Source organism: Protopterus annectens, chromosome 4.part1, assembly GCF_019279795.1.
Source record: "Protopterus annectens isolate FY-2018-M chromosome 4.part1, PAN1.0, whole genome shotgun sequence".
Classification (NCBI taxonomy): Eukaryota; Metazoa; Chordata; order Ceratodontiformes; family Protopteridae; genus Protopterus; species Protopterus annectens.
The window spans coordinates 830,893,864-830,908,221 of record NC_056734.1 but is presented as its reverse complement, the minus strand read 5'-3'; positions in this window follow the sequence as shown (position 1 = coordinate 830,908,221).

The window sequence follows — 14,358 nt, the reverse complement described above, 5'->3', positions numbered from 1 at the left end:
AAGAGCGAACTCCGCCCGGCGATTAATAGTGCGCTAGTTGAATCTAGCACAAAAACGGCAGGCCGAGACGTCGTGGTCTGGGCTAAGCAAGGTATACAGAAAGAGTGGAAATCCTTATGCGGTATTTGCTTCCCACATGAAATGCAATTAACTTTGTCTGACATCGGTCTGAGGCAAGAAATGTTTCCCCAACGGGGTACTTAGCTTTCAAGAAGACTTCGGCTGAAATATTTTTGTAAATCTCAGGAGCTGGCCGACCGGCACTTGCGAAGTGCTTCTGCTTAGGGCACCGCGCGGCAGGAAAGACTGAAGATGGCGTCTGCTGCCTCTTATACCCCTGCCACACTGACATCAGGGAAGAAGCGACGACAACAGACGCCTGACCTAGACTTTGGAATTCGGCCGACCGAGGACCCGCCTGACAGCAGGATAACCCATCTGTAAGGACTGCAGCTGTATGCACGATGAACATCACACTACAGCTGTTTAGAAGTATAAAGTACAGCTGTATTTATACAAGATTTAAAGTACTAGAGAAAAACTAAATGACAAATACACAGCTGACAAGAGTCTGGCTGAGTCTTTGTAGAAGAGTAGCAATAGAGATCTGGGATAATCTGGAAGGAGGTATTCTGGGTAGACTTAGCTTGAGAGTTTTTTTTTGGGTTCTCGTGAGCTGTTCTAGCAGCAGAGCAGGTTCTGAAGGCCAGAAAAAAAGTCCCATATGTCAAGGATAAAAAGATTGACACCAGCTCTTGGAATTACAAACTGGCAAGACAAATGCCAATTACTGCTAACAGCATGACACCCAGTGTAACTGCTAGTCCTTAATGATCTACACATTTAAAAATCAGATCCTTAGTCTAACCAGCGTTTCCCCAGTCAATTCACAGGCATTTCCCCATAAAAATAGAGACTAGAATTACCAAAAATGAACAGAGCATTTCTCGGCATTAAAACTTTCAAAACAGCCCACTGAACTAGCTAGTCCATATAACCTTGGACATTTCTACTTTAGAGGGGACTCTTCCAATTTCATTCACAAAACCACATACCCACACATTAGTCATTTTTACTCAACTCCTAAGAATATAACAGTACAGTTCCAATGACTGATCAACAAAATTAAGATAGGAAAGTTGGAAACCATCTTAAAACCTATTTACACACCCATGTAATTAAATGCGTGTTTGTCAAGATCAGGCAATTAAATGCATGCTTGTCAAGATCAGGCAATGCTTGCCAAGATCAGGCAATTAAATGCATGTTTGTCAAGATCAGGCAGCCAGAAGAGGTACCGTCAAAAGCCTTACCAAAGTAAATGTCAACTGGAAATCCCTGATCCAATGCCACAACAAAATATTTAGAAAACCATGTTGCCAAATGTCCAAAACAGGAGTCAGGAGTCATTAAATTGTACAATGTGCATTTCAAGCAATTACATTTATTGGCTAAATTACTCAGTCCTTTGAAATTAGGACCACAATAGCCTCATACCAAATAACTGGTAAACTTTCCTCTAGCTCTTCAAAAAGGAATAAGCATGCTACAACACTACAGACTTTAGTGATAACCAACTAGATCAGATCCTGTCACGAAGTTTGCTATGCTTAAATCCTTGGGTTCAGTCAAGGTTTCCTCCTTCTGGATAATTGGATGTATAGTGCCAAGTTGTCCATGCCTCTGGGACATTTTCCCAGTACCATCAGAACACACCAAAAGTTAATACCTGCTAAATTCTGGGGATCAGTAATTACAGGAAGGATGCTAGGATACCATATAAAGGTGGACAAGTTACCAAAATCCTTAAACCCTGTTAAGGGAGCTCAATGTTCAACTTGCACTCGTTACCAGTTTGACATCCTGTTCCAACATTTATTCTTTAAAAAAGGATTTCTACTACTGGAAAAGGGTACCTTTTTTAGCCAGTCAGTTTTTAGTCATCAATGGACCACCATTCCTGACTAGAATCTCCCAAGTATATTACATTATCTTTACAGGCATATTTTCAACCACAATATAAAGCAGTAATCTTTCTTAAAATCCCCTCATAAGTATCTCTATTCCCATAAAAGTGGCATAATTAGCCCGATAAAACCTAGGATTGCTAGCTACATATCCAAGAGTACTCAGAGTCGCAGACTTCATATGCAATTTTAAGCCAGGTGTCCAATTCTGATTTTGTAGCCACAAGTTTCCTATCCAGCCAAATTACATTCAATACCTTATTCATCCTAGTATATACTGCAAAGTTCACAAAAACAGCTTTAACACAATGAAAAGTTAAATCATGGATTATTCTAATCTGCACCTACAGCATTTACATTCCCCAATGATGTAAAAGCCTTTAAGTTTAACAAACTGCAATATTGGAACATGCTCCCTCCATAAAATATTTTTAAACGGTCCACAATTCTTTCCATATCAGTAGACATTTTAGCATCACACAGACCACGTGTAACAAGTTATGTACCTACAATAACGTTCCATGTTAATTGTCTTCTCGCCTTCTTTCTTGCTGGTTGGGTTCGAAGCAGATACTCTGCTCCGACTTGGCCATCTACTAAAGCTCGAGAGCTATTTACTGGCTCGAGGCCTCCCCATATTCCACAAAGCTTGGCGCTAGATACCCAGATCTCGTTTGGCAGAGCTAACACCACAGAAAAATTCAAGAACACCTGTCCAAACTACAAAGTTTACCTACAGTACTAAAACAGAGGACGTAACCCAGATAAGACTCAGCCAGAGGAAGAAGGCCTCAAAAAGGGACTCTTCTCAGTCTGTCCAGGCTAGGGGGATGGAGGGTGGGATGCAAGAAAGGCGGCGAGAAAACATGGAACGTTATGGTAGGTACATAACTTTTAATGTTCTCTCTCGCCTTCATTCTTGCTGGTTGGGACAGCGTCCCTAGCACCTTGGTGGCTCATCGGAACAGACTAGCACATTGGAACCAAAATCAGCTCTACTCCTAGAGGCCATATCCAACTTATAATGTGAAATGAAAGTATGAGGAGTGGCCCATGTGGCTGCAGCACAAATTGATTCCAATGGTAGTCTTGCTTGAAAAGCTACCAAAGTAGCTAACACTCTGGTGGAATGACCTTTAGGTTTAGTAGGGAGTTTTGTCTCGGCTGATAAATCAAAGCAATAAGAGGACAACCACCTGGATAAGATTACTTTAGAAACTGGCAGGCCCCGTTTACCCTCAGCATAGGACAGGAAGAGTTGGCCTGATTTTCTTGTTTGCTTAGTCCTAGCCAAATAAAAACGCAATTGCCTATGAACGTCCAATTGGTGTAACTTGTTCAGCTTTGTTCGAATAGTTAGGAAAAAAGACAGGTAGATCAACAGCCTGATTCAGGTTTGTTTCGGAAGGTATCTTGGGCAGAAACGAAGAATTAGACCAGAGTGAAATTCTATCCTTATGAAACACAAGGTAAGGATGACGAATACAGAGGGCTTGAAGTTCCAAAACTCTCCTAGCTGAGGTGATGACTACTAAAAAGAGTCTTCCAAGAGAGCAATTTTAAAGAACAGGAAGCCGCAGTTTCAAAAGGGGGGAGAATCAAGGAAGCTAATAACAAGTTTAAGTCCCACGGAGGATCTCTGACCGGGGGCCTAAGCAAAATAGTTCCTTTAAGGCCTTGCAAAGTTTGTGGGACATGATGCTGGTTTCTGACAGGCCAGCGTGGAAATTTGCGATAGCAGCTAATTGGACCCTAATGGTGGCAGACGAGGAACCAGCTTGAGAGTTCTGCTAAAAAATCTAGAACGTGATGGACAGGGGCTGTAAAGGGGTCTATATTCTTAGCCTCTGCCCAGAAAGAGAAACGTTTCCACTTACTAGCACAAGTCTTCCTGGTGGTAGATTTGTGCGAAGGATGATTTCACGCACCAGCTGAGAAATATGTGGAAGCCTGGCTAAGGTTGGAAGTGGAGCAACCAAGCTGAGGTTGAGAGACTGAAGGGATTGGTGCAGCCTGCCCGACTAATGGACCAAGAGGTCTGGCACTGAGTCCAGATTCCAAGGCTGCTCCAGCAGGTGACTATGCAGGAATGGGAACCAAATTTATCGAGGCCAGTAAGGGGCAATGAGGATCATCCTGGATTCCAATACGGTAGCCTTCTGAATTAGTTTGGGAATTAGGGGAAAAGGTGGGAATGCATACAGAAGACCCAGGGGCCAATCGAACTAGAGCGTCTCTGGGGGAGTGTCCGGAAAGGGGGAAGAGTGAAGAAATAGTCACTTGCTGTTGAGGAGTTGCGAAAAGGTCACAGCAAGGTTGACCCCATCTGCGGAAGATTTTGGCCGCTACTGACTGAGACCACTCGTGAGGCATGAGAACAGCTCTGCTTAGCCTGTCCGCTATGACGGACTTCCCAGGGATGTGCATTGCCATCAAACCATTGAGAGGAGATCGCCCACTGCCAGAGTCGGAGTGCTTCTCGACATAAGAGATGGGACTTGGTTCCACCCTGCTTGTTGATGTACCACATTACAGACATTGTCTGAATTGCAATAGTCCCGGTGGGTAGAGAGTCTTGAAGAGCTTGCAACGCTAAAAGCACCTCTCTCATCTCCAAGACGTTTATGTGCAGGTGGTACTCTAGAGGTTGCCAAGTGCCCTGGACAGTCCTGCCCTGAAGATGCCCCCCCACCTGATAAGGGAGGCATCCATGGTCACCGTGGCAAAAGGAGGAGGAAGAACAAACTGTCTGCCCTGGAGTACTAGAGGGGAGACCATCCACCAAGCCAGGTGGTCTTTGCATGATTGAGTGATCACTATCTTGAGACATCGGAAGTTGAAGACCATTGGGTAAAAAGCATCCACTGAAGAATCCGCATGTGAAAACGAGCCAAGGGAACTAGTATGATTGCTGCTGCCACGAGACCCAAAGTTTTTAGTACAAATCTGGCCTGAATCCTCTTGCACTGTAGTAAGACCTGCACATGTCGGCGAATGTCTGACTGTCTAGAGGAAGTCTCGCAGACAGATCTTTTGTATTTAATCTTGCGCGTATAAAGGTTATAGAATGACAAGGCGACAATGCAGACTTTTCGAAATTTATTGAGATACCTAGCTTGGAGCAAGTTTGGATGGTATAATCCCTGGCTCGCAGTAGCTGATGCCTGGTGGAAGCAGTAAGGAGCCAGTTGTCTAGATATGGAAACACCTGGAATCCTCGCTGTCTCAGGCGAGCCGTAACCACTGCCATGCATTTGAACACCCTGGGGGCTGTGGTGAGACCGAAGGGCAGGGCTCTGAATTGATAGTGACTGGCTCCCAGCCGGAAGCTGAGAAACCTTCAGGAGCGCCTGTCCATTTTGATATGGTAGCACGCATCCTGAAGGTCTATGGGGCACATCCAATTGTCCTCACCCAAAAAAGGTAGAATGGACTGTAGCGTGACCATCCGGAACTTTGTTCTTTGAACAGACTTGTTTAACCTGCTGGGATCCAAAATGGGTCTCCAGTCCGGTCTTTTTGGCACCAAAAAGAACTTGGAGTAAATTCCAGATCCTTGCTGGTCTGCTGGGATTGGCTGGATGACCCGTTTTTCTAGCAGTTTTGAAATTTCTGGCACTGCTTGTTCCCTTAGACCGGGTGGAACACTTGGAAGAAACTTGGTTGTTTGTACAGGGGTGTGGACAAAGGGGATTTTGTAACCCTCTGATATGATAGACCGTACCCATTTGTCTTGTGTGAGGAGTTGCCAGGCTTCCGAGTACAGTGACAATCTTCCCCCGACTGCCTCCGAAGGTGGACAGTCGGGCAGCCCCTCAGGGGTGCTGAAAGGGTTTGTCAGAGAAAGATTCTCTACCCTGATTTTGCGGACCCCTCTGCCCTGTGGGAGGCATCTATTGTTCCCTCCCCTGCCCCTGGAGGGAAACTCGCCACGTGTGTCAGGCACGACTCCCTGGGGTTTCCGAAAACACATTTTCCCACTTTTCAGACCTTTAGGGTATGGTCTAGAGGGAGTAGAAAAACGGACTCCCACGGCAGAGAGTCTTGCCTTCCTGCTCGCACCTGGTAACCACACCGAAGGGGGTATTGGTGGACGCCTTAAAGGGGTCAGCAAATTTACATAACCGCATCCAGGCTTGTCTTCTCAAAGCCACGCTTGTACCTGCGGCCCTACTCGCCCCATCGGCTGCATAAGAAATGAGCCACATGGAGGAGTTGACTATTGAGATAAGTCGCCAGCTGGGAGCTAATCTTATCTAGAGCCCCTGCAGCTGATGGATCCTGAAGGGCATCACAAGTTCCTTGAGAAGATCCCTTTGAAGACTGGTGAAGTGGCACAGATAATTCAGCGACCGCATTGAGAAAGTCGCTGAGGAAAACATCCACTTCCCATACCTGTCCATTGTCCTAGGCTCTTTATTAGGGGGATGGACAGGCACCAAAGGGTCAGCCAACTCCTTCGTGGCTGCTGCAACCACCATAGCATCAACGGGGACACCTGTCAAAAACTGTTTGTTGGGTGGGGCTATAATGAACTTAGTGGGCCTGCGGGGAGTTGGTTCCACTGTGTCCGGGGCTGACCACGCCCTTCAAGCCACTACTTCCATCAGCGGTGGAAGGACAGAGACACCCAGGAGGTGGAAGGGCAAGAACCAAACGCGTCCAGGTATACAGACTCGTCCTCGGAAGGGTTAAGGGCAGTCCAGTTCTCCCTCTGCTTAAGGATCTCCAGGATGTCTGAAAAAGACATCCTCAGAGGGGGATCTTGGGGACCCTTCCGAATCCTCCAAGTTGGTATCAGACGTGACTGACTTGGGGGAGTAGATGTTTTCTTACATTTTCTCTTTCGAGGGGGCTCCTCTGAAGGATCAGGGGAGGCCTCGGAAGAGGAAGATACACCCAATGGGGCAACCTGGAGCATTTGTACTCCATGCTTGGGGTCAGGAGGGTGGGCAGAGATGCAGGCACCATGGGGGGGAGGAGTCAAAGGGGCCGACTCAGGAGTCAGCACGCTCCTCATGACCTCGAAGGCATCCCCATCAGGCAGAGCAGAGGGTCCCCGCTCCGAAGAGACGTGAACCCTTCCCGGCACAGAGAGGGATGACTGAGGCAGATGTAGGAGCAGAGCTCACCTGCGCCGAGGCCCCGAGAGGGAGAACGGGGTCAGACAAGGGTCCGATGCCACTCGCCCCCTTGGAGCTGAGGGAGTCCCGGCGCCCAGATACCTCCAAGGACGGAACCAATGAATAGATCGGAGCCAGCTAAGGAGATGAAAGGTGTGGTATCTGCTCCGCTGCTTCCAAGATTTGAGCCCCAACCAGCTCCGGCTCCGAACACAAAGGGAGGAGTCTGAGGAGGAACTGCTGAAGACACAGGGACCGCCACAGTCTGTTGAGAAGGGCTGGTTAACATTTTGGCCAGGGCTTGCGATTTGAGTCTGACCACCCTCTCCAAGTCATGATCGGATAGCCTGGAGGACAGAGAGGAGTGGGACCTATGGCTTCGTTCAGACTGAAGCAATGGTGACCTCTGAGCCAAACGAACCAATTCTAGGGAAGGGGACGTAGAACGTTTTCGGCCCAAAGACTGTTCTGACACTAAAGTCGGAGCCCATTGAGGTCCAGAGATATCTGTTCCAGTCAGAACCGAAGAGGCAGATGCTCCACCTGGCGACTGCTCCAAACTGGGAGCAGACGGCTTGGCGGGCTTTAAGGATTTCCCCGACTGAGGCTTCGCTGGGACCCCTCTGGCTTAAGCCTCAAAATAAGCTTGTTCCTACGCTCCTGCAGGACTCTCGGGCTGAAAGCGTGACAGACCGAGCAGGAGTCTTGCAGGTGTAGGGGACCCAAGCAATAAACACAAGTGTGACAGTCTGTCAGACATCTTCTGACAGCACGAGTCACACTTCTTGAAGCCTGAAACTTTAGTATCCTTGGACATACTGGCAAGGGGATAACCAAAGGGAGGATATTAAACTAGTGCTTACACAAGGTACACAGAAACCCATGCACCAGTTAAACTAACAAGAATATCCACTAGTAAATATATACAAATTACAAGGGTAAATAACTGTAGCTACGAAAGGCTAAACACTATCACGTACAAAAAGGGTGGGGTTAGCCACTAAAAAGAAGAAACAAGGGGGGAGGGGTAGAAACAAAAAAACAAGTTTTCTGAGTGGGAAAAACTAAGGGATACACATACTAAAAGGGAAAGACCATCTATACAAGATGTAAACACAGGTAAAATTTAAGCTAATACAAAAAAGATTTACGACCTGAGCCAGTAAAAGCACAATCTTGGAGCTGAAGCGGCAAATGAGATCTTTGATCTAGCGCCAAGCATTGTGGGATATGGGGAGGCCTCGAGCCAGTAAATAGCTCTCGAGCTTTAGTAGATGGCAGAGTCGGAGCAGAGGATCGGCTCCAAACCCAACCAGCAAGAATGAAGGCGAGAGAGACAACTTAACATTTAAGATTTTTACCTTTGAACAAGGTTCGATCCTGAACTCTGGCCAATTCCAGTACAGAGTTAGCATGTCTTCCCTTGTCTGAGGGGTTCCTCCTAAAAAGAACATGGGGTATTTCATTCTCAAACTGATCCAAGAATGAAGCTGTGGAGAGCACAGACTCCAAATAGTGCCCTGAAGGGGACAGTAGTTGTACCGTCCAACTACTCTGGGCATCTACTGTGGTGTGCAGTATCCTCAAACACACACTGATCAGACAGCACACTGGCAGGGACAGCCAGCTGAACGTGTGAAAAATGGCTCCAAGTAATTTAGTTATACCGCATCACCAAATAAGCATGAATATTTTGCTGGTTGCAACTGGGTTGAAGATCCAGTCTCAGACCGGTCAGGGACCCATGCAAGTGGTGGGAGGATTGTGTCCCTACTGGCGTGTGCCTGCCAAAGCCCAGGAGCCCTCACTTAAGCTACTAGCTGGCATCCAGCTGGCCAGCTTGGAATACCTGGGGTAGCTTTGTTGAGCCAAAGCAGATCAACCTACCAAACATGAACCAAAAACTGCTACACAATGTAGGTTCGCCAACAGGACAGAGCTTGGAAGTGAATGACATGGAGGAGGCTGTCCATTCTACGTATACAGGAGACAAGCTAGGACAGTGCAAAGCCAGTTTGCTTGGGATCCAGAGTCTACTAATCAGGAATAGAAGCTAGAAATGGTGTGGAAATTGCACTGAGGAAGAGGCTTCAAAAGACAGTGAAGGATGTAACTTATGGTAGACTTCAGTGTAATAAGCTGTAATTTTGAATGCAGCCCTATGCCCCACAACAGGGGGCAATAGTGAGGACAAAAGCAGACAGCAGTGGCAAGACCATCTTGCTTTGATAATGGATGACCCAAATGCTCATCAGGACAGAGAACAGGATACAAGTACAACCTTGATCCCCTTCCATATGGATGAGACAAAAGGAATAAATGATGCACCTTTCTTCAGGCTGGCAAATGTCTTGATGCTGAACACACGGTTCAGCAAGAGTAGTACAATGGCCAACAGGCAACTTAAGTAGGCTTGCTCCTAGTAAGGAAAGGGCAGTGGGGTAGAGTCAGCAACTAAAGTCCTCCTAGTGAAAGGCTGTCCACAGCATAAGCCACTAAGCACTGGTCAGAGACCAAACTGAAGATCTGGAAGTTGACTGGAGAAAGCACAACAGTTCAAGGAATTACTCTGGGCTTTAGTACCTTGAGCAGTAGGAGTTGAATGTCAGTATCTCTAAACAGCATGTGGAAGGACTACAGAACAGACATACAGGAAAGCTGGGTTATGGAAATAAGGTACCCAAGAAAAGATAGTGGAACACAGAAGTCCAGGAAATGGAGTGCAGGAAGCATGAAAAGATGGACTAGGCGAAGGAATACTGGTTAGCCAAAGAGGCTAAGAAGTTGCAAACAAGTCAGGCATTACTAGCACCTGGAAAGGGACACTGTACCGCTTTGCAACACAGGTGTGCTAAGAAAGCCCTTCACAAGGGTGGCCAGCAACCACCCACAAAGTACAAAGGTACTTCAACCACGATAAAGGGTGTGCACACTTATGCAACTAGCTTGCTGTAAATTTACATTTTTCCCTTAACATACATTTTTCAATTGAATTGTACAGGTTTATAGGTCACATTAAAGGTGGGAAGAGTTTAGAAATGATCTGTGGTCAGTTTTTTTTATATAAAAAAACTGACATTTTAACTTGTGTGTACACTTATATCCACTGTAGGTAGAGGGACCTGGTCAGAGACTAAAATTGACCTAGCAAACCCAGTTCTGCCTCTAGAGAAAATCTAGCTTGTAGTGCTTGGTAAAGGTATGTACTGAGGGACCAGGTGGCCACTTCCAGTACAGAAGTGTAGTCCACCCCCTAAAAAAGGCTGAAGCAGCTGCCCTAGTAGAATGAGCTCACACTGGCAGTTAAATCTTTCCCATGTAAACAAGCAGCAGAGATAGCTTTAGAAATCCATGATAAGTTTAGAGGCTGCCATCCCCAAAACCCCTTGGGTGAAAGGAAACAGCTGGTCAGGCTTTAATAGATTTGGTCTTGTCCAGGTTAATGGTCCGATTCAAGGACCACACATTAACCACTTTAGGCATGAATTAGTCCTGAGGAAGACCCTGTCCTTAAGAGGTGGGAAGGGTAGCCATCAGGGCTCAAATTTCTGAGACCCTCCTGGCAGATTTTGAGGGCTACCAGCAGTGCTGTTTTCCCAAGTACATAGCTTCAGTGATGCTGAATGAGCTGGTTCAAATGGAGGTAGGTAGTTTTTCAAGGACAAAATTAAAGGTCCCATGAAAGAGGTATGTTTATGAGGGGGTCTGATATGGAGGACCCCTCTTAATAGTTTTACTTCTAATCTGGATTAAAAAGGAGGTACCCAAGGGGAGACTGGCAGAAATGGCCGACTAGTGTACCTTAACAGAAGTCAATCCTGAAAGTAGAAACTCACAAGGACCATGTATAGGAAGGACCATAAGTATAGGAAGAAAAGGGTCCTGTTTTTTTTTCTTTTGGCACCACCTGGAGAATCTTCCATTCTGACAATTTCTCCTGGTAATAGGTTCCCTGGCCTCCTGCAGGACATTGAGTACATCCTCTGAATACAAGGGTCTGAATGGGATCATAACTATCGTCCAGAGTCTGAGGTAGAGCACCAGAGAGGTTAAATCGGTGGGGTAACGTGATTGCCTTGGCCAAAAGGGAGTCACCAGCAGGATTTTTGGTTCGGTCCCTCTGAATCTTCAGGAGGGCTTTTAGAATCTGTGTGAAGGGGAGAACGCATAAAGATACATCCCTGCACAAGAAAAGAAAAGGCGCCCAGCTTCCAAGCCTGTGGATCCCTTGTGCAAAGACGCACCTGCCTGTTCTGGGAGGAGGCAAACGGATCTGCTTGAGGAATAACGCACTTGTGAATAAGATCCAAAAACACCTCCCTGTGAAGCAACCATTCGTGAAAGAGTGCAGAGGTTCTGCTGAGTGTCCATCTCTCAACTCTGCAGAAGGAAGGTACAGTGCTTGCAGTTGAATGTGGAGTTTTGCTGCTAGGGACCAATCTGAATTGCCAAGCTGCAGAGTGGCTAAGACCTTATACCCCCCCCCCTTTTGCTGGTTGATATACCACAAGACAGTCACTGACTTTCAGGGTACCTGGTAGGAGAATTTGGTGGAATATGTGCATTGCCAGGAGGACCCTCATCTCAGATACCAATGTGTTCCCTTTGCCTAAGGAAGGACCTCTCTCCCTGAACTTTGTGGTCTTGCAAAACTGCTCCCAAACCCAGGTCTAAAGCATCTGTGAAGATCTGTAAGGGTGGAGGGATCTGCAAAGGTATAACTTGATTGAGGCGGATTGGTGCAATCCACCATTCCAGTTCTTGTTTCAGATATGGAAGGAGAGAAGGGAATATTCAGAGGGTGGGAATGTTGGTTCCACCAACTCTTCAGCACCCACTGGAACTCCCTCATATGCAGCCTTGCCAAGGAAAGCATGAGTATCAAGGAAGCCATGTAACCTGGGACTAATTCCCTGGCTGATAATGTTTGGAGAGAAGTGTTTGGAGGTAATGGGTGAGGGTTTCTACCCTCTGGCAAGGAATGAAGGCTGCCATCTGGTCGGTTTTTATCCTGCACCGCAAGAAAACTAGGTCTTGGGTGGGTGTCCGGTGAGATTTCCTTGTTCACAATGAACCCTAGGTGTGCCAGCGTTTTGGACACCATGCAAAGGGTGTGGCAGTCCTGAAGTTTCAAACAGCCATCCACGTATGGGTTATTTGAATGCCCTGCATTCTGAAGTGGGAGATAACTGGAACCGATCACTGAATACTTTGGGGGCTGTGGAGAGCCCAAATGGCAATGCAGAATGTTGAAAATGCAAGGAACGCACTGAAAAGCATAGGAATTTCCTGTAGCTGGGGTAAATGGTAATATGAAGGGTAGGCATCCTTCAGATTCAGGGATACCGGGAAAGCTTGGTAGGGGATTGATGGGTGGGAGGTGATGCAAGGTGAGCATTTTGAAGACTGGCACCTTGAGAAAGACCGAAATCCAGAATTAGTCTCCAAGGACCATCTTTTCATGGGACCATAAACATTCTGGAGTAAAAGTTGTCTGATCTACAGGTTCTCTTTCTATACTGCCCTGGGCTAGGGGCTGATCCAGAATTGGGGGAAAGATGAAGCTGACTGAGGGGGTTGGGGTATCCCCTAAAAAAGAGAAAGGGTCGCCTGTATCAAAGTATCCTTTCTGAATGGATAGGACCCAAGCCTCAGAGGTAATTTTTCACCAGGAGGGTAGGGAAAGGGTGAGGCAATGGGACAGGGGAGTGGAGGTGGGTAATGGGTTTGAATCACAGCAGAGGGGCCCTGCCCAGTATCGCTGAAAGGAATGTGGGAGTGGAAGATAGTCTAGGAACAAGTGGAGTGTTCCTAGACTCCATCTCAGCCTGTGGGGCAGTAGACAGACTGCCTCTTAACAGAAGCAGCCTTTTGGAGGAAAGTTCCTACAGTACCTAGGAATAGGGGAGACTAGAAAAGGTTTTACATTTTGTAACTCTACCCTTTTCCTGTAGGGATTCAAGGAGCTCTGCAGAAGCTGTGCCAAAGAGACTCATCACGTGGTGCATCCAACAATTTGGTTTGGACATCCGTGGGAATTAGCTGGAGCCTCACCTAGGGATACCTTCGCAGGACAGAACCTGAGGCGGAGGCTACAGATTTGTAACATGCATCTACTGTATAACTGCACTTGAGTGCCTGGTCACCTGAGAGAAGGTAAAGAGCAGAGTGGAGAGCTGTGACTTAGGAGAATCTGGCACATCTGGTAGTGCTGATAGGGTATCTAACGCCAACTTAGCCATACTTGTTTGATAATTTAGGGCTCTGATGGCTAGAGTGCAAATATAAACGTTCTTCCCTAGCCTATCCATAAATTTGCAGTCCTTGTCTGTGAGAAACAGATGCGGAAGGTGGCTGTATGGAAGACTAATCTGGACACTGATTGCAGGGGATTCTTGAACAGTGTGTCCTGAATAAATTTATAAAACCAATCTAGACACTTGGAAACTGGGGGCTGAGAATCCGGGACCTGGGATGCAGCCAGAAAGGCATCATGAAAGGGAATGCAGATGGGGAGGGCTGGTCCATCTGCAGTAATTCAAAGAATCAGTTTCTGAAACATCTGAGGCCTGCCATTTTGAAAAGCTCTCCCATAAGAGAAAGGGTCCCCAAAGGAGAATTCTTCCCATGGAGATTAAGGATGTCGTCCTCCTCGGGGGTAATGAAGTCCTTGTAGGACTATCTGTGAATGAGCAAGTGATTCAGAGGAAAAGTTCTTCCTCTGAATCCTTTAAAGCCTGCACAGATGTAGGGACTTGTAGCACCCAAGACTGGAGGGCCTGGAAGGCTCTGAAATGATTTTGGGAAAAGGATTCCCATCCAGGAGCTGATTCTGCTTCTCTGTTTTAATTTGTTTCCTCTTTAGAGGAGAGGAAGGATGAGTTAGAAGCAGATGCCTGGAAGGAGGGAAGACGGGCATAGGCCTCTAACGCCAAGAGCAGTGGTTCCCCCTCACCATCAGGAGCTGATGGCAGATCAACCTCAGCAGCTGCACTGCCAAGTTTCCCCCAAACCAGCTTCCACCATGGTTCCTGGTTCTAGCAGAGAAACAGACGTCCGCTTGGATCCTGGGCTAACATCTGCCTTGAGAGAGATTCCTGAGGTGCAGCATGGGCATCAGGCCCATCTTCCGAGGCAGCTCGGCAGAGGTACCTACCTCGCACTTGATGCGTGCCTACAGGCATGTCGCAAATACATATGGTCGTGGCCTTCCCCTAAACAGAATAAGCACTTATGCATGTCCTTGTGTGGAAAATCTTCCACAAGCA